At 39.1% G+C, this 27,673-nt stretch overlaps 1 pseudogene; it reads left to right on the forward strand.

Moving 5' to 3' along the window:
- The first annotated feature begins 203 nt into the window (after window positions 1-203).
- LOC104316172 (ATP-dependent translocase ABCB1-like) overlaps window positions 204-27,673 on the forward strand; it is a 41,661-nt pseudogene continuing 14,191 nt past the window's right edge.

The following is a 27,673-nucleotide window of genomic DNA, read 5'->3' on the forward strand; positions in this document are numbered from 1 at the left end:
TGATAACACACCAATGTTTTCAGTTGTTGCTAAGTAGTGTTTAGTCTAAGTCAAGGATTTTTCAGCTTCTCATGCCTAGCCAGCAAGAAAGCTGGAGGGGCACAAGAAGTTGGGAGGCGGCACAGCCAGGGCAGCTGACCCAAACTGGCCAACGGGGTATTCCATACCATGGGACGTCATGTCCAGCATATAAACTGGGGGGAATGGGGCTGGGAGGAATCACTGCTCGGGAACTGACAGGGCATGGGTTGGCGAGTGGTGAGCAATTGCACAGTGCTTCACTTGTTCTGTATATTCCAATTCTTGTATTATTATTGTCATTTTATTATTCTTGTTATTATTATCATTATTATTTTCTTCCTTTCTGTTCTATTAAACTGTTCTTATCTCAACCCATGAGTTTTCCTTTTTCCTTCTGATTCTCTCCCCCACCCCACTGGGTGGGGGGGAAGTGAGTGGCTGCGTGGTGCTTAGCTGCTGGCTGGGGTTAAACCACGACAATCCTTTTTCCTTTTCTCCTTTGCTTTCCTGCCTCTCTCAGTAGGTAACCACCACAAGAGAGTAAGGCACAGTCCAATGCACAAATGGCTGCCACCCACCTGGTTCTGAGGGAGGTCCTGGGAGCAGGACCTCTCACAGCTGAAGGAGCTCTGTGCCAGCTCTGCAAGAGCTTCTATGGAGATTCCCCATTTCCTGCTCTTTGGCTTTCTCATTTTCGGCAAAGCCACAAACGTTTTGGCTGATGCCTAACAAATGCCCTAAGATGTTGGAACTGATCACATGCAAAGCCCCAAAATTACTTCATTTAATCCGTTATTAAATGACACCATATCAGTCAGCAAAGTCAACTAATTTCATACATCTCTAAACCACATGTTTTCTACTAGTTTATGAACTTTTTAAAGCACAGTACCTAGGAGACCCTAGTAGCTGTATGAAAACTGTAGGTACTGTTTTCACATAACTCCATCAGCTAGTGAAGTTTGGATCCAGTTTTATGAAAGAAAGTGAAACAAAGCTTCTTGTAACTCAGAGAAACTACTCCCTTTCTTCCTCCCCCATGCATCCCTTCAATGTCAAAAGCTCATGATAACTTCTTAGACAAGCCATTTATTCTCTCCATGTTCTTACTGCACAGGATCACACATTTAAAATTTATTGATAATAAGGGAAATTCTGAAAAACGTTCCTTAGAGACAAACACCTTGTACTCTACCAGAAATAAACCAAAATGAGACAGTTATGAAATCATGCATGATGGAGTTTCCATTAAATTTCCAGGTTTTCTGTTTTCATTTAGTCTTTCATTTAGCCACTACAAACACAGAGTAATATCCACCTAATGGTCACCCACATAATAATAATGATTGCCATTGGGAAGGTGAATCAAGTACTCTTTGGTACCCTTTTCTTCTAGAAGAACAAAGAACAGACAGTGAAGTCGAGAGACGCCAAATTTAAAACTGATAAGAGAAATGCTTTTTATATAATGCCCAACAAATCTGCAGAGCTCATAACAAAAAAAATATAAATTAGGCCAAGAACTTAGATATTTTTAACGTTTCTAATTGGATAAAATTGTAATAGGGACTGAGATGCAACAGTTGGTCCGATTAAACTGTCTCACTGAGAAGCTATTTCATGTTAGTCTAATAATATTTATCCACAGTCTTCTAAGGTGTTAAGCACCAGTTATTTTCAGAGACAGGCTGTGAGGACACATCACAGGTGCCATTGTCTGAGCAATTTCCAGGTTTATGGTTGGAGGGGGGGGGTTGTTCCTTTTTCTCTCTCTGTCTACCTATACCATATCTCTTCTCTTGTCATGCTTTGCCCTTTCCAGGTTTTCCTTCTGTTCACACTTCTTTTAAGGCCTAGCTCCTCTTTCTTCATGCCCCCTTTCTGAAATGGAAAGAAAACCCTAGTCTTTTTGTTCAATCTCAGAGAAGGGTATTTGTTTTGTAAGTAAGCCAGGATGGTCTGCTCCTTGAAGGGAGTATGAAATCACAGATGGCAAATTCTACTCTTGTTGTACAAACCCCACTATGTACGATAATAATTAGGAATTATTCATACAAAAATTATCTGGCTCAATTCTGGAACTGGAATCTAAACATAAACATTCAGTTTATTTGTCATGCAAAAAAGCTGGCAAAAGCAGAGCTATGTGTTTCTTAACAAATGTCACTGAACAAATAATTCACAATGTCATATACTTTTATTTTCTAATTAATTGTTACTAATGATATTATAAAATAACCACAATTAATAGGGATTTTGAACCAAAATTAAATTAATTCCACTGTGTTTTGGCATAAACTGAATGTGAACAAATGTATAAATTCTGGTTTTTCCCTAGTTTTGCTGCTTTTTGTAGCTTTTTTATTATGCTGGCAATGATTAAGAACAACATTCAGCTGCTCATTTAATTTTAAGTTATTAATGTACTAATATTTTTCAGTTTAAATATGAAATATTTTGTTTAACTGCAATCATGAATAAAACATCTTTGGCATTCATTTGTAACAAAAGTACTTAGAATAGCTTTCGTTATTGCTTTTTCTTTTTTTTGAATGTGTGGAGCCTTATTTTGTCATAATTGCATGAACAGTACCTAGACACTAATTTATTTCTTTTTCCTTAGGAATGTACACAATTTTTAAAAAACTAACATTTCTCAAAGATGACTAAACAAAACAGTTAAATTATGATAACATACAAACAATTAAAATTCAGTATCTATATCTTTACTTTGTTAAATGAAAGTGGATATCTTGAAGCTTAACTTACTTTTGCTTTCATATCACTTAAGCATTTTTAAAATCCCTGTCTTAATTTTCATTGATTGTGGGAAGTATTTCTAAGAGTCAATATGTCATTCTAAGCTTGTTTTTTTAATCTATGTCTTCATGGATTTTAAGACAATACTTTTAGAAATTTTTTTCACTTTGTGGAAGTTGTATAATAAGTTAGCAAAAGATAACAACTGAAATCTGATTCTGAAAGAAATTAAAAATATTCATTATAGTGAAGAAAGAGGAATAGCAGCTAGTCCTGTTTGGAGTAGAATTAATTCCATTTCCAATCTTTTTGTTTCCTTTCAGATATGCATATTATTATCCTGGTACAAGAGCTGGTGTTCTTTTTGCTGCACTACATTCAAGTTTCATTTTGGATGCTGGCTGCTGGCTGGCAAATAAAAAGAATCAGACAAGAATTTTTTCATGCTGTAATGACACAGGAGATTAGATGGTTTGATGTAAATGATGTAGGCAAATTTAACAGTAGATTTCTAGAGTAAGTATTACATATCAGTTAACTGGCAACTGAGTACTAATTCTAATTATTGCAAATCAGTTGTAATACTTCCCTCAGAGCAATATTATTTTATCTTATTAAACTCCTCCGTAAGCTATGCTATTATTTATATGGATCCTGAGATGTGTACAGATCATTTAAATGGAACCCGAGGAAGAGAGGTGTTGGAGAATGCTGCTCCATGCCCTCTGTGGCTGCAAACTTGTAGCTGTGTTGAATTGCAAGTGTTAGAAACATGATGAAGCACTGACAAAGTGTACTGCATCCAAAGAGTTTATTTCTGTCTTTTCCACACATTCTTATTTGTTTGGATATAATTTGTTTTTTTCAGTGACATCTCCAAGATTAATGAAGGAATAGGGGGAAAATGGCAATGTTCTTTCAGGCAGTGGCTACCTTTTTCACTGGATTTATAGTTGGTTTTACAAAAAGCCGGAAAATAACACTTGTGATCCTGGCACTCAGTCCTGTTCTAGGGTTCTCATCAGCTCTCTGGGCAAAGGTAGGCAAAAAGTGTGAGTTTTCAATACATTGGTAAACTATATCTTCTATAATCCCATTTGGTATCTCTAAGATTTAAAAATGCAGTCTGGCTCTTAGTGAATTTAGACCTTGCCCACATGCAGAAAGGTGTGAATAGGTGCATGACGACACTGGTACAGCTGAAGAAGTGCGGTGCCTCCACCATGGACTCAGCTATACTGCTGCAAAGTTTATGTAAGTATAAACATGAAAGGGTAAATAAGCAGTACCTTTGCCTTCTTCATTGGACACCATGACAACTACAGCAAAATAACCAAGTACTGTCAGTAAAAACAAATAAATACAGAAATGAAGTCAAATGGCACAGCTGCCATCATCGCAGGTAACTGACAGTAAGTTCTGGCATGAACCTGGAGTGAATCAGGTTTCCTAAGACAAGGCCCGTCTGTGGGCTCCGACCCCAAGGCGAGGAGGGCTTTACCCCCAGGGACAGCACAAGGACACGGGCAGAGACAGCCGGGCAGCCGGCACACCGTTAACTCTGCTCCAGACCATGCCTTTGCCATTTGCTCAGCTCCCAATCACTTACTGAAAACAGCACGCCAGAAGTGGATGCAGACCACCTGGAGAGAGAAAGAGACTTCATCTATAGAAATATAATTGCTTTTGGCTAGGACTTTCAATGGGGCATCAGGATGTCGAGTACCAACTGGCTACTAAGTTTCAGTGACACTGGCCAGCCTTGCCCTTTCAGCTAAGATGAAAATCCCAACCCTATTTAACATGTGCGGTCCCTAATACTCCATAGCACATGAGTACTCTGCTATAGCTTCATCTGCAGCCTACTATGTGTTTGGAACATGACTGTTCCCATGGCTGTCGGGCAACTAATTGTCCTGACACAAACCAGAACGGCCTGACCGTGCTGGTGCAAGTATTTCTAAGTGTAAGGGATCTTAGTCAGCTCCTCTGGCCGTCCAAAATGATGAAAGTATAGAACTGAAAATCCAACCTCATTTTTTGGCAGCAGATAACATGCATTTTTCTAGTCAATATATTTTATGCAATGCAAACATTGTCATGATGCCCTTCATTAAATTTCTGCCTTGGAAGTCAAATGTGGATTCTTTTTAAATCTTTATAATAAAATAAAGCAGATAGGAAATTTGGTACAATAAATTAAGAATTCTTAGACATCAGAACAACACTTGAGCTCGTTCTGGTTTTGTTTGAGTGGGGGAGTTAAAATATTTTTCTTCTGCACAGATAATTTCCACATTCACTAACAAAGAGCTAGCTGCATATGCAAGAGCAGGAGCTGTTGCAGAGGAAGTTCTGGCAGCAATTCGAACTGTGGTAGCATTTGGAGGACAAAGAAAAGAAATTGAAAGGTGAGAATAAAGTTTCCATATGTTCATTGTTTTTATAATAGTGACTAAAGAGATTTTGAATTTTTTTATATCTTTGCTGCTGACTTCTTTCTTGTCGCTACTTTTTTATTAGCTTCAAAAAGCATCATAAAACATGTAGAGATACAGTTCCTTTCCCAAAGAGAATATGGTCTTACAGGCCTCATAAACCCAGTGAGAGTTGTAAGCAAAAAAGACAGGCACGTGGCAAAAAAAAGACAAGTATAACACTAAGGTCACAAACCAAGGTTATGCATATGTATATATTTCTATTATACTATGGAACATCATTCGTGCCATCTTTTTGATCTTTTATCTAAAGATAACCAGCATGACCACAAATACTGCCAGGAGTTTTTCAAACTCGAGGTTCAATAACAATTGTTATCCACAGAAAACACGCACCATCCCCTGACCTGCTTCTCCCTTTATGCTCCAGCCGCCACTGCTGCCGGCTCAGGCAACTGAAAGAAGTCCTTTGGGTATCTGGCCCTCACTTCCCAGTTCACCCCAGCATCTTTCTTTAGTTACCCAGTGCTGTTCATCACCTCTTTTTCCTACTCATCCTTAGAGCACTGTTTGCCAGCCACTTCCTGCCATGGGTGCACTAAATGTGATTGTAGGTCTTTCCTCGTGACCCAGAAGTGGGAAGGACCTCCTGTGTTACCAGGACCAGGTAGTAAGCAAATGTGTCATCTAATTCCCTTCTTAATAAGCATAAAAACTCCATTCTAAAACCAGGTAGGCTTTTTAACTCTACTGCTGGTGGGAGGCTATTCTACTGCTTGACTGTCTGAAGATGGGACATCTCTTTCCAACGAAGTGTATGCATAGTTCCTATACATTAATTTGTTACTGTATCAGCACTGAACATTTGCTTTAGTAGTTCCCTCCCATGGGTTTACTTTCCTGTACTGTTTATATAAATATATCATAGGCTCTCTCAGGTGGCATTTTGCTAGGACAACCAAATTAAGTTCTTACAGTTTTCTCATACAGTATAGGTTTGCCATTTCACTGGTCATCTTTTATTTTACATAATTATGGTTCATCTGCTTCTCTTATTACTACCCTCCAACATCAAGTCTCTCATTCTGTAAGACATTCTGGTATTCTTTTTCCTGGCCCTCTCACTGGTCCTCTGTACTGATTCTCTTGGGTTTGTACCATCAGGAAATTTCATTATCCTGAGTATTGTTTGCATGCCCAAGTCACTAAAATAAGTAAAAACAATAAATCCCAAGACTGACTGAAGAATTCATGTTGTCAACTCCCTTGGGTATTATAGCTCCCTGCTGAACACCACAGTCTTGCTTCAAACTGTACTGTTCTTTTATTACTTCACAACTACTGTTCATTTAATAATTTATCCTATGGCTTTAGGATAAATTGGCATTAGATGGCATTAATGAAGTCCCAAAGGACTAGTTTTACTGTCTCGCCTCTCTAGAAAAGACAGTATTAAAGAAAAGTAATTGGGTTAATCCTTTGCTTTCATAACCCATAACACATTTCATTTCTTGTAATTTTGTATGATTTTATTTTATTTCCATTTATTTCTGATTTTGGTATTTTCTTCAGGATCTGTTTGCAAGCTTTGTGTGCTGTTTTTGTCAGGCTACAAGATTGTAGTTTCTCAGGTTACTGTTTCTTTTGTAATACTTCGGTCCTGTGGCTCTATCCACAATTCAAGGCACTGCTTACCTTTCTTCATAACATCAGTAATATTCACTCACAGTTGGAAGATTCCACCTAAAATCACAAGATGAGAGCTGTTTAACAGCTTGCCACAGCCTTTTTCCACTCCTCCAGGACTTGTTCCAAACAAAATTGATCAGCTCAGTCTGTTACAACATGAAAGGCAGTCAATACGTTTTCATCTACTCTTACCAAGATCTTTCTCAGAACTGGATTACTGTTTACAAAAATATTTTTATACGTTTGATTTATTTTATGGGAAATTTATGAATATACACAATGTAAGAAAGATTAATTTCCTGTATGTTCTGGTTTGGGGTTTTGTTTTTTTTTTTTTCAGAAACAAACAAACAAAAAATTAGAAGATGCCAAACACATTGGTATCAAAAAGGCTATGTCAGCCAATGTTTCTATGGGTATTGCTTTCTTTTTGATATATGCATCGTATGCCTTGGCCTTCTGGTATGGAACCACCTTGATACTGTCCAATGATTATACAATTGGAAAAGTCTTTACAGTGTGTATTCACCAGTAGCTGAACAATGTTTATGAGAAATACTGAACTGATCTTGTATAATCTTTTTGGAATATGTGACATCAAATTTTAAGTGAGGTCGAAGTTAGCTTTTCAAACTACTTTTTTCACTTTTTCACCCCTGCTAATAAAAAGAAACAGTACAGTTGTTCTGCATAACACTGATACTTCTGTAAGTTGGGTAGCAACATAAAAATCACCTAATTCGAAGTCCCTTGTGAAAAAGCCAGTTTGGATCAATAATAATTAGCTGTTAATTTTTTATTCAGTCACACCAGATCTTTGCTGAAGTACTGAGGTGGTTGCATTCAGGAGAGAAAGACCAGGCGTCAGGCAGCATTCCCTTTGTAACGTGTTAGCTCCTGTCTTAGGCACAGTTCATTTACCTACAGTCTTTATCTATGCTGGTATCAGGTTGGACCTTTTGTTGGAGGGCTTGCGGTATGACAGTGTGGTTGAAGGTTTGATCCCAGTCACAGCCTGCCTGCTAAGGAGTTTGTATCTGTGATAGTAAGCAGCTTTTGGAGCCATTCTCTCCATTGTGCTCAGGCACCAGGGTCACTAGCTAGACCCAAGAGTCTTTGAGGAGCAGCTCATTTAATTGTTCCCACTTGTGACCAGGTGGGTGGGTCCATTTTGTTGCCAGCAGGAGCAGGGAGGTGAATGTTCCCCTGTACTCGGCACTGGTGAGGCAGTAAACCAGCTGGGAAGGAGCTTTGTTCTCACATCCTCAGTGAAAGCAGCAGGTGGAGCAGGGAAAGCAGGAGCACCTGCAGCCAGGCTTCTGTCTCATCTGGCAAGCAGCACGACTGCAAGGTGGGGGTTATTTCTGGTCCTTGCAGAAGGCCATACTCACTGTCACCTCCTCTGGGCCACTAACAATTTAGACTGTAATGTAAGCTTGGTATATGCTCAGATACCTAGATATAATTAGAATAAAATACAAATAAGCGTTTATTCTCAACATCAGAAATGGGTGGCAGAGTTGCATGTGTTCATAAAAAGCACCCAAACATTAAAAAGTCAGATCCAAGGCTGAAAAAAATAGATTAGAAATTAGAGTCTGCTTTTGGTGTGACAAACGATTTCAGTTTCACGCAAAGAAGTTTCCGGTTTCCTCAAACATTTGGTTCTGTTCTTGCCAGTACTATGGTGCAGTAGATTACTGTGCCTTTACCTTTTGGGTCGACGTACCCTTGGTTTTATGTTATATGAAGAAAGAAAGCAATTTTTTTCTATGTTTAACCACAAAAGTAAGTGCTGGCTAATTTCTTTCAGGTGGAATTAGAAACATCCTTCTGTTCTCGATTGTCACTAAAGAAGAATCCCAGCCATCAGCACCTCACAATATCTTTCTTATCGTCCAGTTGTGGAAGAAGGAAATTTGATTCCCTTTTTTCCTACTGATGTTTACCTTTTGATAAATGATTGCCACCTGTTTAATCGCTGCTTTGATTCTAGACTTCATCTTATTGCACAGCATGCATGAAACTACTTGAAGCAATGAGAGTTAATATTCTCAGATAAATGAAACTACCTAATTAGAGTTATGAATTCTTAGCTATGTATTATGTGGTGGGTTCTATTTTCTCTTTAGGTCTTTTGCCATGTCTGTCATCCAAAAGTGTAGAACATCTGACTTCTTTTCTGAACTAAAAGTAGCGATTGTGTGTACAATATAATAACATTTAAAAATTCTACTAACACAAATTTGGATACGGGACAAGCATCTAAATACTGGAATGTGAGCCAATAACTGAGGAAGATGCAAATTCCTACCAGTAGTTGTTTTATCCGGTAGTTCAGAAAACCAGGTTAAAGAAGAAAAAGAAATTATTGCAAAGCTTCCTTGAATAAATATACTTCAATCTTCATTCTTAAAAAAAGCCCAATCCAACAACTGAGAGACAATTCTAGATCTTCTGTAACTATGCCCAAGTTACTGATAATATTTCTTTTCAGCTATCAATAATTTAAAGGACTGCCTTTATAGTGACTACATCTGTAGTGATTTGGCAATGTAACTTCTACTTTCAAGTCCTATATCAAAAAATATTAAAATATTTGTATAGTTTATAACTTTATATGACTTTTCTAAATACTGTGTATAAAATAGAACTAAACTTAGGGTTGTGTTTCCAATTTTTGCAGATAATGGTTTTGAAACAAAGCTGAAGTGTCTTCTGATATTTTTACCTCTGAGGTGTCATCTACCTTGTAGCGCAGAGATGTGAGCGCAGCTGTTGTAATTATTCCCATGCTAACTCAAGTAACTAGCTGAGATACCAGTAACAGAAGCACCATGCCTGACAAGGATTGGTTTGAGCTATAATATTTACTTACCAGACTTATGGTACATACTGGCTAGCTGAGGCTGTAAACTGGTACCCACTGGATGGCTGGCAGGGGCTGAACCTTGCTACTATAGTGTCATAGTGACTACAATGCTATTTTAAAACTAATCTTGGGTTGTCTACACAAGCTATATTTCTGCCTTTGGATATTAGTGCACTATTCCTGGTTCAAGACTGTTCTTGGTAGGAATGAAAACAAGTGCATTAAAACCTAGTCCTCTGTCTGCGTTAATATGGCACAGCTGCTGTCTCCTACAGTATACTAAAGGAAGGAGTGTAATCATGAACACAAGTTACTGTTAGTATGCAATGGCTGGATGTGAATGTGTAGGTTACTCCTCCCTTTCACTGATGTTTTAAATTATTTCCTCTATCCTTAATTTATGCCAGTGAAGACTTAAGGCCCTGAGCATTTGCCTTGGTCACTCACCCCTGACAGCAGATCTTCCAGTGACCTGGACTGGCAGCTTCATGCATCCATGAGTAGTTGCAGCTACTTTGCAATGAGGCCTGCTATGCCTCATTATCTGGTAACATTAACTTCTAAGATGTCACAGCCCTTTATCATGCTAAAATGCCATTAGGAATCTAGACAATGTTTTTTCCCTTTTCTTGACATGTTGTTCTGCACAGGAACCTCAAATTGACAGTTCATCCAATGCTGCCTATAAACTGAAGCATGTTAAGGGGACTTCGGAATTCCAAAATGTTTACTTCAATTACCCTGCTGGGCCAGATACTAAGGTATTACACATGGAGGTGATACAGATTCCATTTAGATAACTTGATTGCCTTAGAGAGAAACAATTGCTATAACTGGGGAAAAAAAAAAAAAAAGGTCCTAGAAATAATAGAAACCTTTGCTTTCATCTAGAACTGATAACACATTTTAGCCAGAACTGGTTGGTTAACTAAATTAAAAGCCAACCTTTTAAAATAAAATGTAACTACATGAAATTTCCACTAAAAACTAAAAGGTTGGAGATCCTTATAAGTCACAAATATAAAGAAAAACACTAATTGTAATAACACTTGTTTTAACCCAGTTAAAATGTTATAGCAGTATACTGCTCTGCCAAATTGTCCACACTGTACATCTGGTAAAAGTATTTCTCTGAGAAACTGGCAGCAGATCCAACACATACTTTATTACATTTACAATGCAAAACCTGCCCCTTTGAAGGAAATTATTGTTTTGTCTGAGAGCTCTCACTAAGGTAAGCCTTGATGCAATTAACTGGGGAGAGGTCTGAATGATTTCTGAAAATACATTTATTAAGAATGTCTTGGAAAAGCATCTTTTCCAATGTGAAGGAAGTCCAGTTTCAGTAATCTATAAAAGGGGACCTATTTCCATTTTGTTCAGTTAGAACATGAAGACAGAGAAGAAGGGGGCTTTCTTAGTCAACTTTTAAATAAATAAAAAAAAGAAAATATTCCAGCTCACCAGTTTCTAAAGAGATCAATTTAAACATTTGGCATTTATATTAGCTAGTTTCCATGTAAAAGTCTAACAATGTAATAAATATATTTCCATGTAAAGACTTGCGGAACAAAGACTTTCGATTGAGTTCTAAGGTAGATTGAGGGTTTAAAATAGGTAGTGTCAGTTCATACTTGCTCATTTTGACATCACCTGAATCTCACAATTTAAAATATTCTTGATTAAAATGGCAAAATTCAGAGGTTTTAGTATTACTGAAATGAAAAAGTGTTTGTTTTACACTATTGTTCTGAAATAAGAATAGTCCTGGCAAATGTTTAATGGAATATCAGCTCTCCCACTTCTTTTAAGCTAGGAACTTCCTCATGATGGCTTCCTTCCAGGTTACTTGTAATGAAATAATATGATGTTTTATATAAATATGCAAAAATAAAACTATAAATTGTTCCTCCTTGGTAACTGAAGAAGAAATATCCAAGAAAATGTTCCCTTTCATCTTATTACATAGAGATTTACAAATATGTCTCTGCTTGAAGTTTTAGAGAAACCTACAGAGAAAAGCCCCCATAGGTCAACAGCAGTGTAAGAGGGAAAGAAAAGTTCTTTTCCCCTACAACTGCAGTGATTGCTTTGTGGCATCTTTGCCACCTACCTGAAACTCAGCGGTCGAGGGAGGAGTAAGTAAGTTTGCATGGAAAGCAGACCTTCACTTTTGCAGTAGGTGTGAAATGCCACATTTTGAAGGGATGAGCAGAAGGAAGAATCTCTTCATAGTGCAGTAAAACTCCAGAAACTCCACATCAGCCTTTCCACAATTTCACATGTAGTTCTTCCCCTCACTAGCTAAAGCTCTCTTGCAAAATCTTATTGTAGTCTATAGAGTTTCTTCAAATTTACACTGACATTTTTACATACAGTTATGTTTTTGGTTACCCTTCTTATATGCACAGATACTGAAGGGCTTGAACCTCAAGGTTAGCTGTGGCCAGACAGTGGCCCTGGTTGGTGGCAGTGGCTGTGGGAAAAGTACAACCGTTCAGCTCATCCAGAGATTTTATGATCCCAAGGAAGGCACGGTAAGATACCTCAAGTGAGATGACTGCCCTGTGTGCCACAGTTGTTGGAAGTCTGGTTCTGGCCTCATGGGCCTTGTTCCAATGACACGATAAAGTCTCCCCTAAAGAGGCAAGGGCCAGCCTGGGGAGAGAGGTTTCTTGACCAAAACACTTAGTAAACAGTTGTTGTCTGCTTCCTTTCATTTAGGTTACCATTGATGGGCAGGATATTAAGACCTTAAATGTAAGATATCTGCGGGAGATTATTGGTGTGGTGAATCAGGAGCCCGTGCTATTTGCTACTAGCATTGCAGAAAACATTCGTTATGGCCATGAGGACGTCACCATGGAAGAGATTGAAAAAGCTACCAAGGAAGCAAATGCTTATGACTTCATCATGAAGCTACCCAATGTAAGCAAACCAGCTGTCCTGCTGAAATAACTTCTCCTAAACCTTCTTGTGCCAAAGAATTCCTTAGAAGGCATTCTTGTAAGCAGAGGAAGCTATCCCTGGAGCTGTGAATAAGCACAGCTATGCAGACCTTCCTCATAACTTTTGAGAATAATGTTAATTTTAAATCTTTAGGTCATGAATTGGTGAGCATTTGGAGAACTATTAGAATTCCAGGGACAAAAACAATTAGGCAGGTATATCCAAGTGGCTGTTTATCCTGTAGAGTTTTAGAGGAAGGAGAAGATGCTGCTGGGGCTACTGATACCGACGTGCCTTTTCTTTACACTGCCTTTCTTTGGTGAAAGGACTGTGCCACTGAGTGTTCTGGAAATGCGTGTGGTTGTCTTGTAGAAGTTTGAAACTGTGGTTGGAGAAAGAGGGGCACAGCTGAGCGGAGGTCAGAAGCAAAGAATAGCAATTGCCCGAGCACTGGTTCGCAATCCTAAAATTCTTCTGCTTGATGAGGCAACGTCAGCTTTGGATACTGAGAGTGAATCAGTTGTGCAGGCAGCACTGGACAAGGTCAGTATTGCTCATTTTTTTAAGGAGCTGCAAGAAAGAGACACCCCTAAAAAGACTAAGTTAAGCTTGAATTTAGTAAATACTCTGTTCATACTGTAGAGGGCTTGCATGGCCAGGTTTAGGTAGCAGGGGGCTACACAGGTGTCTTCTGTGAGAACCTGCTGGAAGCTTCCCCTATATCTGACAGAGCCAATGCCAGCTGGCTCCAAGACGGACCCACCGTTGGCCAAGGCCGAGCCCGTCAGTGACAGTGGTAGTACCTCCTCTGGGATAACAGATTTAAGAAGGGAAAAAAGTTGCTGCAGCACAGAAACTGCAGCTGGAGAGAGGAGTAAGAACATGTGAGAGAAACAGCCCTGCAGACCCCAAGGTCAGTGAAGAAGGAGGGGGAGGAGATGCTCCAGGCGCTGGAGCAGAGATTCCCCTGCAGCCCGTCGGAAGACCATGGTGAGGCAGGCTGTCCCCCTGCAGCCCAGGGAGGTCCACGGGGGAGCAGATATCCACCTGCAGCCCGGGGAGGACCCCACGCCGGAGCAGGTGGGTTCCCGAAGGAGGCTGTGACCCTGTGGGAAGCCTGCGCTGGAGCAGGCTCCTGGCAGGACCTGCGGCCCCATGGAGAGAGGAGCCCACACTGGAGCAAGTTTTCTGGCAGGACTTGTGACCCCACAGGGGACCCACGCTGGAGCAGTGTGCTCCTGAAGGACTGCACACCATGGAAGGGACCCACACTGGAGAAGTTTGTGAAGGACTGTCTCCTGTGGGAAGGACCCCACACTGGAGCAGGCGAAGAGTGTGATGAGTCCTGCCCTTGAGGAGGAAGGAGCAGCAGAGACGACGTGTGATGAACTGCCCGCAACCCCCATTCCCCATCTCCCTGTTCTGCTTGAGGGGAGGAGGTAGAGAATTCAGGACTGAAGCTGTGCCCAGGAGGAAGTGAGGGGTGAGGGGAAGGTGTTTTAAGATTTTATTTTATTTCTTATTACCCTACTCTGGTTTGATTGGTAATAAATTAAGTTAATTTTTCCTGAGTCAAGTCTTTTTTGCCCATGACGGTAACTGGTGAGTGATCTCTCACCGTCCTTATCTCGACCCACGAGCCCTTTGTTATATTTTCTCTCCCCTGTCCAGCTGAGGAGGGGGAGTGATAGACCAGCTTTGGTGGGCACCTGGCATCCAGCCAGGGTCACATACAAAGATTGGGAGCTCTAAATGGGGATGAATAGTAAGATGCTTTAAAAAATAAATACATAAAAAACCTGTTTTGAAATTTGCTAGCACTAGCTCTATCAGGTCAGGCAAACTGCCTAGTGGTGAAGTGTTTTTTAAGTGCCTGTGGAATTTGGTTAATGATGTTATGGGTAGGACTGAATTGCAACAAACTTTCCCAGACAAGCTTTAGTCTTTGGAGCAGTGGAGAGCTCAACACAGGCCAAGGGCTAAATATTCTCAAGAAGGTTTGTGGATCCATGGGGGCTATGTTCTTATTAACACCAGCAAAGTAATTCAAAGCCAACTCACGGATGTCTTTGAGAGCAGCTGCTACATGTTGACTGCCATCTAGACATAACTTCTAAGCCACCTAGACAATTGAAAACAATAGCCAATCCTGTATTTCTTGTTGTCTTCTCAAAGCAAGTGTACGAACTGTTTACAAAATAGTTCCACCTATTCCTCAGACTAAATCAGTCATATTCGATGGTACTTTCCCTCCCTCTGTTTCTCTGTCTTACTATGCATCTATGCTTATGCTCTGGGCAAACACAAATTCCCACCCTAAACACTTTCAGCAATGATCATAGTTTATCTATGGGCAATATCTTTGGAAAGCATTTTGCCTCCATATGCTATTCTGCCTCAGGAGAAGTACCTTACGTTACCCACTGTACAGCATTGTGTTTGGAAGAATCAGACAAGAGAATCTATGTTCTCATCTTCAAAGAGATTTTAGTCCCTAATGTTTACTTGGATGCCTAATTGCCACTAATTTCAGCAAGAGTTAGACTCTCTGTCCACTAGTCTTAATTACTGATAATTCACACTACTCTGTGAAAATACACTAGCTGGCACAGTCAGGGATCTTTCTCCCAGCTCATGCCCTATAAAGTGAATGCCAGAGACAGAAGGGCAGAGAACCGCTGTTTGAGATTTATTTGGTGGGATCTCAACTAACTGCTGCAATATAAAACTTATACAGCTAGTTTAAACAAGTTACTTAGCCTCTCACCTCCCCCACCTATCTTTAAAATATGTCATATGGTGAGATGAGTCTCGGTGTTGACGTTTCTGGCAAAGCATGCCAGAAAGACTTGCTCAGACTAGACTAGCCCTGAGATAGCTGATGTTAAGCAAGACGAAGCTAAGCTGTTGTGTGCCAAGCATTCATTTGTCCTCCTCTTGCCCACTTTTTCCCTTCCTCACTGTGCTGAGCATTTACCTCTATAGAAGGTTCACATCTGCTCTAGAGTAGACTGCTTTTCCCTGCAGGCTTCAACAAACGTGGCGAAGTGCCGGGTCCTGCACTTGGGTCACAACAACCCCGTGCAATGCTACAGGCTTGGGGAAGAGTGGCTGGAAAGCTGCCTGGCAGAGAAAGACCTGGGGGTGCTGGTTGACAGCCGGCTGAATATGAGCCAGCAGTGTGCCCAGGTGGCCAAGAAGGCCAACGGCATCCTGGCCTGTATCAGAAATAGTGTGGCCAGCAGGAGCAGGGAGGTGAGTGTTCCCCTGTACTGGGCACTGGTGAGGCCGCACCTCGAGTCCTGTGTTCAGTTTTGGGCCCCTCACTACAGGAAAGACATGGAGGTGCTGGAGTGTGTCCAGAGGAGGGCAACCAAGTTGGTGAGGGGCCTGGAGCACAAGTCCTCTGAGGAGCGGCTGAGGGAACTGGGGTGGTTTAGTCTGGAGAAAAGGAGGCTGAGGGGAGACCTTATTGCTCTCTACAACTACCTGAAGGGGGGGTTGTAGTGAGGTGGGTGCTGGTCTCTTCTGTCAGGTGGCTGGAGATAGGACAAGAGGAAATGGCCTCAAGTTTGGCAGGGGAGGTTTAGATTGGATATTAGGAAAAATTTCTTTACTGAAACGGTTGTCAGGTATTGGAACAGGCTGCCCAGGGAAGTGGTTGAGTCACCATCCCTGGAGATATTAAAAAAACCACGTAGATGTGGCACTTCAGGACATGGTTTAGTGGGCATGGTGGTGTTGCGTTGATGGTTCAACTTGATGATCTTAAAGGTCTTTTCCAACCTAAATGATTTGATGATTCTATGAAACCTCTGCTGAATCTCTGTTTACTGTTTATGTGGAAGGGGTCTTCTGCTTTTTATAATTGAGGACATTAACTTGATTTTCTTCTACATCTTGATGTGATTTTAACTTTTTAAGATCATCTCAGACATAGTGAAGCTTTCAGACTACCAAGAAAATGCCTACTATTTCTTATAGAATGGTTTGAATAGCTGTCATTTCCAGTTCTTAAAATCATGTGACAATATTAAGATATCAGGTTTAGCTGAAAATTCATTGAGAATATTCCACACATTACACTTTTCTCTTTTATTTCCTAACTGTAAAACAATTAGTAAACCATTATTCTAACAGTTCAAGTGTTAAGTGAAGATTTTTAAACCGAATTATATGTTTGGATTCACTTGTTGACTCATTAAACATTAACACCAATTTATGCCAGCACACACTGTCACAATGTGCCTGTAAAAAATATCTTTGTTGTGTCAAACTACATACTTACAGGATTTATTTTATTACTTGTGAGTAATGAAAAAGATGGAAAAACAACATGAGTGATAGAAATATGATTTTTAAGAACAATTTTAGAAAAATATTTCCAGCTAAGTCACCCAAGTAATTTAGAGTGAGTAAAAGTGCTAAGTGATTAATTTTTAATATTTGTGAAATGCTCTAAAATAGAATTGTCATTGACTTGCTTAATGGTAGATAGTCTTTTTTTCAGTGAAAATTGGATACATAACCTGGGAGGATATTGAAGGGGCAGTTTTAAAAAAAAAAATTAGATATTTGTATTTAGAAAGTAATAGTCCGACATGAAAAAAAAGAGAGTAACTTAATTCATATTTTCAAATGAAATATGTTTTGCAGTATTTGATTTAAGTTACATTTTTTCTTTAGTTTACCTTTGAGGAACTGAAAAATGTTGTGAAATTCAACATTTCTCAGTTGACAATTTTGATCTTTACTAGAGCACCATTTCAAGGAAAATTTTTCAGTTAAAATATTGTGTTCAACTCTAATATGAAGAGGGGAAATATCATATGTACCTGACAATGCTAATGTGGGGCCATCGTTATGCTCTTTCCAGGTCAGGAAAGGACGCACTACACTTGTTATCATTCATCATTTGTCAACAGTTCAAAATGTGGATCTTCTAGCTGCATTTGAAAATGGTGTCGTCACAGAACAAGGAACTCATAATGAATTAATAGAACAGAAAGGAATTTACTACAAGCCTGTTAACATGCAGGTAGCTTTTTTGCAAACTTTTTTTCATAGCTTTTATTATATTGTATGCTATTGAGTTAAGCAAATTTAATTGCTCCCAAATGTACCTCCAGCTTTGCAGTGTTTTCTCAGCAGAAAAACTCTAGGGGGAAAAAAACTTCCCTGAAGAATGCTAAACTTCATATTAAGTCAAATGTGCAAGTTTAATTCAAAGTTGTGAATTACAGGAATTCTAAGCAAAAAAAGTTGCTTTATGACATTAAAAATGAAGTATGTGAGACGGTAAAAATTAAAGTTGTGGTAGAAATGAAGTTCTAGAGCTGACTGATTCTCAGACTACTTTTCCAAGTCATAAAATTATAAAAACCATCAGGTTGGAGGGGACCTTGGTGGCTTATCTAGTCCAATCCCTGCTGAATGCAGGGCAGACTCTGAGGTCAGACGGGGATGCTCAGCGCCATGTCCTGTTGAGTTTGGGGTACCTCCAAGGATGGAGACTCCACACCCTCCTCAAGTCACCTCCTCCAGTGCCTCCCACCCTCATTGTGAAAACTCAAACTCTTTTGCAAGTACTTTTGCAAATCACCAGCGTCTTAGTGACTCTGGCTTCTGAAGTTTTGTCATGTAGACATGGTCTATTGTCGTGGTTTAACCCCAGCCAGCAACTAAGCACCACGCAGCTGCTCACTCACTTCCCCCCCACCCAGTGGGGTGGGGGAGAGAATCAGAAGGAAAGGTAAAACTCATGGGTTGATATATGAACAGTTTAATAGAACTGAAAAGAAGAAACTAATGATGATAATAAGAACAATTATGAAATGACAATAACAATAATAAAAGAATTGGAATATACAAAACAAGTGATGCACAGTGCAATTGCTCACCACTCACCAACCGATGCCCAGTCAGTTCCCGAGCAGCAATTCCCCCTAGCTCCATTCCCCCCAGTTTATACGCTGGACATGACGTCCCATGGTATGGAATACCCCGTTGGCCAGTTTGGGTCAGCTGCCCTGGCTGTGTCCTGTGCCAACTTCTTGTGGCCCTCCAGCTCTCTCGCTGGCTGGGCATGAGAAGCTGAAAAGATAATTCAGTCTAAACACTGACTTAGTCTAAACACTAGTTAGCAACAACTGAAAACATCGGTGTTATCAACATCCTTCGCATACTGAACCCAAAACATAACTCTATACCAGCTACTAGAAAGAAAATTAACTCTATTCCAGCCAAAACCAGGACATCTATCTTGAATATTTTTATTACCTCTCAAGCTGTCTCCTGAACTTCTCTAACAGTTTCTCTCAAGCCTTAACTTTGAAGCAGCTGGAAGTCTTGCTCCTGTTCTTCATGGTTCCCTCCTCATGTTGAAAGTCCCTCTTCTTGACTTTCTGATTCTCTTTTACTTTAAGGCTCTTTCATATAATTTTTGCATTTTAAAGAAGTTTTCCAGTGGGTTTGTTCAATTAACTTAGTTAACTCTCCTATATGTTTTCAGAAGAGTTTAACTTGACAAAAAATGAGAAAAAAAAAATATCTATGTGGCTAAAATTCCACTCCCCCACTCTCCCTTGTAAGTGTTAGTGCATTGGCAAGTTTTTCACTGAGTATAGAGAGGAATTTATGAAACTTCAATACTTGTTTGGGCTTTGTAACATTGTTCAGTTCTTAACAATCTTCCGTTTACTTCACAGAAGTTGTTGTTGCTATTTAGAATTGATCATCAGTTGAAAATACAGGATAATATGGCCATAAACAATTTTTAGCATGATACTGTTTCATTTCAGGCATCAGGAACTGAGGATCAGTTACAGGAAGAGGGTAATGCACCAGCTATCTCAGAGGAGGCACGGAAGGAATCAATACTAGCTGGACAGAAAAGACAATCCGCTCAGAAAAGCATAAAAAGATTCACAATACAGAATGATGAACCTGACGTAAAAGCTGTTCAGCTTGTGAGTGTCTCTCTATTCTTACCTGCATGAGTTTCCATAACTAATGGGATAAGAAAGAAACGTGATCCCACTCAAGAGAGTAACTTTTTAACAAAATATGCGAAGGCAACCTATGTGTCTGGTTAAAGACTCTTAAATTGACAAAATCACACAAGAGTTCTACGGAAACAGTCTTTTCCCCTGAAGCTAAAATTAATTTTTTGTTGTGAAACTTGAAATAGTTTATTTGAGGAATATTATGAAAAAAAATTACTTGACTATGGGAATAGACTAAGTAGCAAGATAATTCATTTAATTATAGAACAAAAACAAAACCAGGTAGTTAGTCATACCACTCAAATAACACACCCTGAATAGGAAATAATTACTATTTTTATCTAAATGTTTTGCTCTCTATTGTCTAAAATGTCTGTGTTAGCAAATAAATTACTGAAAATTAAGATGTAATTATTGAGCTGGCTAATGACCTAAAACTTCAAAAGGTCATATTCAGCCACGAGTAAGTAGCAATTCTTTTAACATTCAATACCGTCAATGAGAAAAGTGGTTTAAATTCACAATTTCTGTTTCTGGATAGTCCCATGAAGGGTAAGTGGGATTTGTGACTAATCCTTTCAGGTAAAGGCTCAGATTGTTATTGTTGGAAGAAATGAGAGCTTATATAGCATTCATTGGTCTTTTCCTTCTTCTTTTATGTTATTATTATTATTGGGTAGTGAGTAACAGTAAGAATTTCTGCAGTTAATTAATACAGTTTTTAAAGATCAGTTAGTTTGGATTTTCCCAACATGGAATATTGGATAAGGAGCATATTACAAAGAATATACATGTCCCTCATTTCCCTCCATTAATGTCTAATATTTATGCAGATGGAATCCTTTTATTTTAGGATGAAAGCGTACCTCCAGTTTCATTTTTTAAAATTATGGAGTTGAATAAAACTGAATGGCCATACTTTGTTATTGGAACTTTACGCACCATTATCAGTGAGGCCTTGCAACTCATATTTTCAGTCATCATTTCAGGCATTATAGGGGTGAGTATAAAACAAAGAAGTAAAAATCTTCATTGTATGCTTTACCTTTTGTCATTATTTCCTGACTACCTTTATGATAAACCAATAAAATGATACATTTTTTTCAATTTACACTGCAAAGGTGAGGAATGGGCAAAGGTCCTTGCTATGGAGAATGCAAAATGTCAGCTCGATGTCTCACAGAGCAGTGAGGCAAATTGCACATCCTCAAGCAGATCAGCTCACCCACGCTGCGTGAGGAGGCGTTCTCCTGTGACGTCTCCAAATCTGCTTCACCCTTACCCCTTTAGAGAAGGCAGTATGTCAGCATGAGCAGTGCAGGCCTGAAAGGTGGTCCTTGCGCTGTCTTGCCCACATGCACTCAGCCATAGCCTTGCAGAAGATATGATGTGACAAAAAGCAGTGCAAATGAAACAAGTTGAAAGGAATGTGAGGTAATGCTTCTGAATAGACTTTTCATTATAGAGACAATTTCTGTAAACCTGAACTTATGGTGTTAGAAAAATGAAGTAACATTCTCAAGCTAGCAATACTTTATACTAACATTTTTCTGTCAGAACACATTGTTTTGTTGGAAAGGTATTAATAATGTTACAGTGCTGGTTATTATTACGGTTTTGACAGCACAGGAGAGAGACAAACTGAGTGTGAGAGTACAAGTATACAGGTTTATGGGTGCTTAAGTACCCATATGCCATGTGGCATTCATGCCATACCGAGAAACAATATATGGCCATGTTACTTGCATGAGTTGCAGAAGACAAAGATTACCTTATCTGTCTGCTACAGGAATCTGAATCAGTTTAGAAACAAATACAGCCCTGGAACTGAATGTCAGATTCATGTTTTGACTGTTTTGGGATGAGGCTCTCAGTCTTTTTTTCTCATATTTTTCACAGTTTCACCATAAAACAAGAAAAAGGAAAAAAATGAAAGCACAGCAACATCTGCATTTACTGGAGCATTTTTTTACAGCCAGTCAAGCTGTAGTATATAACATGAAAGATACTGAAATAGCCTATCTTCATTTTTTTGTACTCATATATGAGATGTTACCTTCCAAAGAACTGTTTGGGAAAAGAGCATTATATTGCTGTTATACTTCAGCTTTTAATGTAAAGTGTAACAGGAAACATCCCTGAGGGAGGGGGAGCACGCTATGCAGTTGCAGTCTTTCAACAGTTGTCCCCAAATGATTCCAACATGGAAAATAATCTGACAGAGGGCGGAAGATATATATTTGGAAAAAACAGAATTAAGTTCCTTCCTTTATAAAACATTAATTTCCTCTAAAAACTTTTACAAATATTTTCAGGTGTGAAAGGATTTATAACAAATCTATATTAGAAAATTTATATAATTGCATTGTAAATTTTATTGCTGTGGACCAAGGTATAAAACAAGGTAAACTGGAGTCACTCTGAGCAAACAATAGATAAATTTTTACTAAGGCAAATTAAATTTCATTTTAAAATTTAAAAACACAGCATCCAAAATATGCAAACACAATGCAACAACAAAGAATATACAACATCCTGAAGATCTATTTAAAAGACTTAGAGACCTTGAAGACCTCAAACCTTATAAAACATATTTGTGTCATCCAAAATTAAAAGCATTATCTTTATTGCTCTACAAACTTGGTGAAATTATATGATCTTCTTGCTTCATGAACTATGATTTTTTTACCGTATATAAAAGTATGATGATGGTTTGAGGATGCTACATCTTTAATATTCATTTATCCACAGTTGACATAGATAAGTGCATGGAAGCTTCAAATGGAAAATTATTTCCACAACAAAGCAAAGTCTCTATACGATGTATATCAGGTGGGGGAGTGTTGTTAACATACAGAAAACAAACAATAGAAATCTGTTTATCGCTGAGTCTTAGCCTAAAAAAATAATGGGTCTATAAAACATAACACAGCATATTAAGAACAATTTCCATATTTCTCTCTCACTAACTAGTCATTGTTTAACATGCAATTATCTTCAGCCAGTGCCTCCAGAAATGCTATTCTAAAGTCCTAAGACATGACTCAACATTTTACGGGTGTAAATTGCAATAATAATTTACTGATATAGGTTGTTCACTGAGGTGTTGCTGATTTTATCTTGCCAAAATACCAATGAAGCCTTCATTCACAAGACATGTAAAATTGCTTCAGATCTGTAACTTCAAAGGAAAAAAAAATCTTAGTTCAACAAGAAATGGACTTATCACTTTAAGTGTATGTAATGCATATAGCGTGTATGTAATGCATATAGCATGTATGTAACAATAACGGGAAATTATTGCACTGTAACTTAAGTAAATTAATTTTCAAAATTTTCTCTTATAAATGTTTGTAGATAAAGGAGAGGCTGCCATCAGGGAGACAAATAGTATATATGCACTGCTGTTCTTAGGTTTTGGACTAATTTCTTTTGTCACTTTTTTTCTTCAGGTAAGTTTTTGTTACTGCAATTGTTCATGGTATTTGAGGCACCCTATCTCAACTGTGCTAAGTTCTCAGCACCTTGGTGTTAAGCAGTACACAAGAAAAACGATGATGAACTTTCACTATCAGATAGGTTCAAAATATAGTAAGAGGTTTCAAATGTTCTCTGTGCTATAAGCTGACCTCCATTTCCTCAGCAAAGTTTGCGTGTAAGGCCCACACTACACCACAGCCTGTGTAGGAAAACCCAATACTGACAGCTCTGATAGTACTGATGGTAACTTTGGCAGCACAGGTTTAGATCAGGTTTTGAATCTTCTGTCTTGAGTAAATGGTTGCCTCAACATTTGCTCTGAGCTCTGTGCAACACTCCTGTCAGCATCTGATCTGGTTGCACTGAAACTGCTCTGCATGTACATGAACTCAACCCCTTGGATTTCTAAGAAAACATACCAAAAGTAACTGAGAAAGACCACATCATATGCTTAATTTAAGATTACTCACAGCTCCATACCATGAAAGTTAATTAACATTTCAGATCACCTCTTCGGTCTATGGGATGCATCCTTCTGTTTGTACAGGGTCAAAAAGTTTTGACCACATTTTGTGAAACAGAGTCTAAATTTCTACGCACACATAATTGTTCACGTGGTCATGTGTATTTGCCAATGTGTGGAATTACGTATATTGTGGGAAAACTGCCAAGTTCATATATAAATCAGTCCACTTGTTATGTGACTTGATGCGCATCTCATTTACATGCACAAATCCCTTTAGTTATTGCTCAGCTACTTGTGTTGGCCTTGCCCAATCATCTGTAGACTTCTGAACACCACCTTGCAACCTTTTGCCTCATGCCCCTGAGGCAACAGGGTGCCTTTTCTGAAATGATGTCCAGCCCTTGCCTCTCTTCAGGCAGAACCAACCTCAAGATTCCTACTTCTGTGATGCCCTTGGAAAAGAAAAGAAATTGGTGGTATAGCTCTTATGGAGATTTCTCCATCCAAATGTGTCTCCCTGTCTCCCTCATCTCATTCCTGCGTAGTCAGACCCTGCATGGCCCTGGCCCAAGAGTGACAGGTTCACCAGTACATCTTTGTGCACACTGAGTTGTGTTGTAGTCAGTGAGTATCTGTGCAGGTTCAGAGGATTCCTCTAGAAAATAACGAGTAGCACTACAGTTTTTTGATTGGAAGCTCTTTGAGAGAGAGAGGGAAATCCCTGGTATTTGTACAGTGACTAAAATGATTATAAGGTCTTACTTGTAATAGCACCAAGCCTGTTACTTTGAAGTGAGCAGTTTCTGTTTGAAATCAGGTATGATAAAAATATTCCTGCAATTAAAACAGTTTGGTGGGGCCTGAAGACTATTACGTGGTATACACTTGTTTCTCAAAAAAACAATGTCTCATTCTTTGCTCTACCCTTATAGGTGCTAAATTTAGCTTTTAAAAACTTTGATTACCTCAGTTACAGCTAGAATATTTTTTAGTTAGTAATATTCTTTTTAATATTATATGCAGATAGTCAGTTAACTATTTATCTGAAAAAGACAAAAACTGCAATTAGGTAATAAATAGGCTGTTTGGGGTTTTTTCTCTCAAACTGGGTTTCACATTCGGCAAAGCTGGAGAAATCCTTACAATGAGGCTTTGATCCATAGCGTTTACAGCAATTCTTAGACAGGTAAAAGCATTATATATTTAGCTTTCTGGAGCTTTAGAAATGCTTGTTTGTTTACATGCCATAAATTGTCTTTGTGTTTAGTTAAGTAGCCATGCTGCTATCATATCCATAAAGATACCACGCTGATTTCTTCAGCTCAGTTTAGAAACTGACTGGACTAAATCTTCATAACAGGTCCAGGTAGATATTTTAAATGGTTTTAAAACCTTTTTATTGATATAACCATAGGTCAAGTGTAAGAAACCTCAAAGGTAATGGTAGTGTTTATTTAGGATATTTAATAAAATCAAAGCACCTTTGGACTGAGGGCCAGAGAATTTAGGCTGTACTCTGAGACTGAATCTGAAATTTGGATCAGCCTTCATGGTCGGCTAAGTCCATGTATAGGCTAGGATCCACAAATAATTACTAGTGAAGATTATAGGACCTGGATATCTGACTAGCTGCACTCACTAAACTGGTGGCTGCTCCTGTGTAGCTAGGAGAGAGTCAAAGAGATCCACAGTAGGGGTCAAGGGTAGAAACAGGGCTCTGCTGTCAGTAGAAGTACATTCAGCAGTGGAGTGAAAACTTCTTAAAATAATCAGCCTGAAATCCAAGCACAGCAGCCTCTAGTTGCTAAGCAGTGAGGAGGATGTCAAGGATCCTGACTGCCTGCGTAACCAGCCTCGTTACCATCGTTTGATGGTTGGCGTTAGCTGCTTCCTGGTGCTGGTGCTCAGCATCCCTACTCTGCTGCAGTGTGGGTAATGTACCAGTGCAAACTGGTAAGCCCTGCCTGGGGGGCACAGTCTGCACTTGTACCTGCCCTGAAGGCTTGCCAGCATTTCCAGTTCATATTTCAGCACAGGTATTTTTACCCCTCTTTTGCTACCACTCCTACCCTTACCAGCTGATTTCCTACTGAGTATTTTTTTTTAATTCATCAAGTATTTCAAGGAAATGTTGGTATTCAGTATCTTATTATCAATCCACTGCATAAATTCATTCCTTCCCTGAATTTCTATTAAATTTTACTCCCAGCTGACGCAGCTGTAGGCGTGCATGTGATCCGTGAGGCAGTAGAAAGCAGAGCGACGTCAGACTAGACACATCACTCCCTTGCCTTTCACTCACTACAGACAGTGGTCTATGCCAACCACACTGTTCTGATGTATCAGCAAGTCCGGGACCAAAAAGGAGGTTTCTAGACAGGCACAACTCCACCACTTGAAGAAGTGTCCATACAGCTGAGTGAAGTTTTCCTGGACTCCACAGAGGGTTGTTCCCTCCTTGAGAAGTTCCCAGAGCCAACCTGAGCCGCATCAGCTTCCCTTTTGTTAACCCCTTTCACTAGAGGCTCAGATGCCCCCTTCTTTCTGGTTTGTATGGGAAGGGATTATAGGTCACCTCCTTGGAAATTAAGTCCCATGAGACTTTTTTTGACTAGCTCAGGAGTAAAGTGAGGTCTCTAAGACCATGCTGAATCCCAAGAGATCCCTGGAGGAAGGGCTTGAAAGACCCTGTGTCGACGTGGAAGTCACGGACACTGCACAAAATCAATATGATCAAAGCAGATGCCAATTTATTGCCCAAATAGCTTGGTTTATATAAGTATTTTAGTTCCTGCTCATGCGTAAGCCATCTGTTGATTGGTTAACATGTGCTGTCCACACGCCTAAAACAATAATTTGATAGGATAAGGCCTTCTGATCACACGAATGGTTCCCCCCGCCTGTATCTTATCTTGTGTCCTGCTTTTAGTCACGTAGGCCCAACTTTGTTCAGCATTTTGTGCTTATTTCATCAAACTTTTGGAGCAACAGTTAGCCTTGTTCTACTTTTCGTGCTCGCTTCATCAAATTTGTAGCAACAGTTAATCTTTGCCACATCCTTGAGGCCTGCTGCCTGCAGAGGCCTCTGGCTCACGGAATAATCAGTTCCATTGTACCTGGATTGTTCACTATATGTCCATTGTTTTCTAAATATCCCACAACCCTAAGAGTTACAGAGAGGTTTTCATGACCTGAGTCAAGTATATGTCATTATATTCACTTTTCTCACCCTGATGTGAAAATAGTGTCCACCTGGCCTCATGTTCAAGTATCAAGGACTACAGCAGAGGGACCTGAGAGGGTTTTGTGTATTAGCAGCAACACATGTGGTGCATTCTCCATATCATATAACACCAAAGCTACCATCTGGCTAGGCGAGCCTACAGCCAGACTGAAACTGTTTTACATCTTTTTTTCTTACCGTATTTAAGAATACAGTACTTTAGTGCACTTAAAAATAATCCCTCACCCTCAATAAAACCCCAAGAATTCAAAATGTAGCATGTTTTTTGATGTCTAAAGGTTATGCATTTATACACTAATGGTAGGAAATATAAAAGCTCTTACAGTAACCTTATGAACAGTTATTACACAAAAATTCCGTATAGTTGCTATGAACTATGTATGCATAATGTAATACAAATACTTAGATTGTTTCATGATAATAAACTTATGGTTTTGATATTTGGCAAATCCGGAGGAAAGATAGAGTGAATGTTTTATTTTTGCTTCCTAGGTTTAAATAACACAAATATTTTGCATTTAATTCAGGCATTTTAATTTTCAAGTAAGTGCTTTAGAGTCACTGATCCCTCTGACCAATTAATCTGAATTGCTAATGAGATACAAAAGATCGACAAGATTTTCTCCCCTGAAAATAGTGTCTTCCAGATGAGGAAGAAGTAGTGTTGAGTAACCTCCTAGTACTGCATATCATTTTTACATATGTCTTCTCAGACACCACAGCAATTTTGCAGCAACACTCAGACTTTCA

The sequence above is a fragment of the Haliaeetus albicilla genome, chromosome 2, assembly GCF_947461875.1.
Source record: "Haliaeetus albicilla chromosome 2, bHalAlb1.1, whole genome shotgun sequence".
NCBI lineage: Eukaryota > Metazoa > Chordata > Aves > Accipitriformes > Accipitridae > Haliaeetus > Haliaeetus albicilla.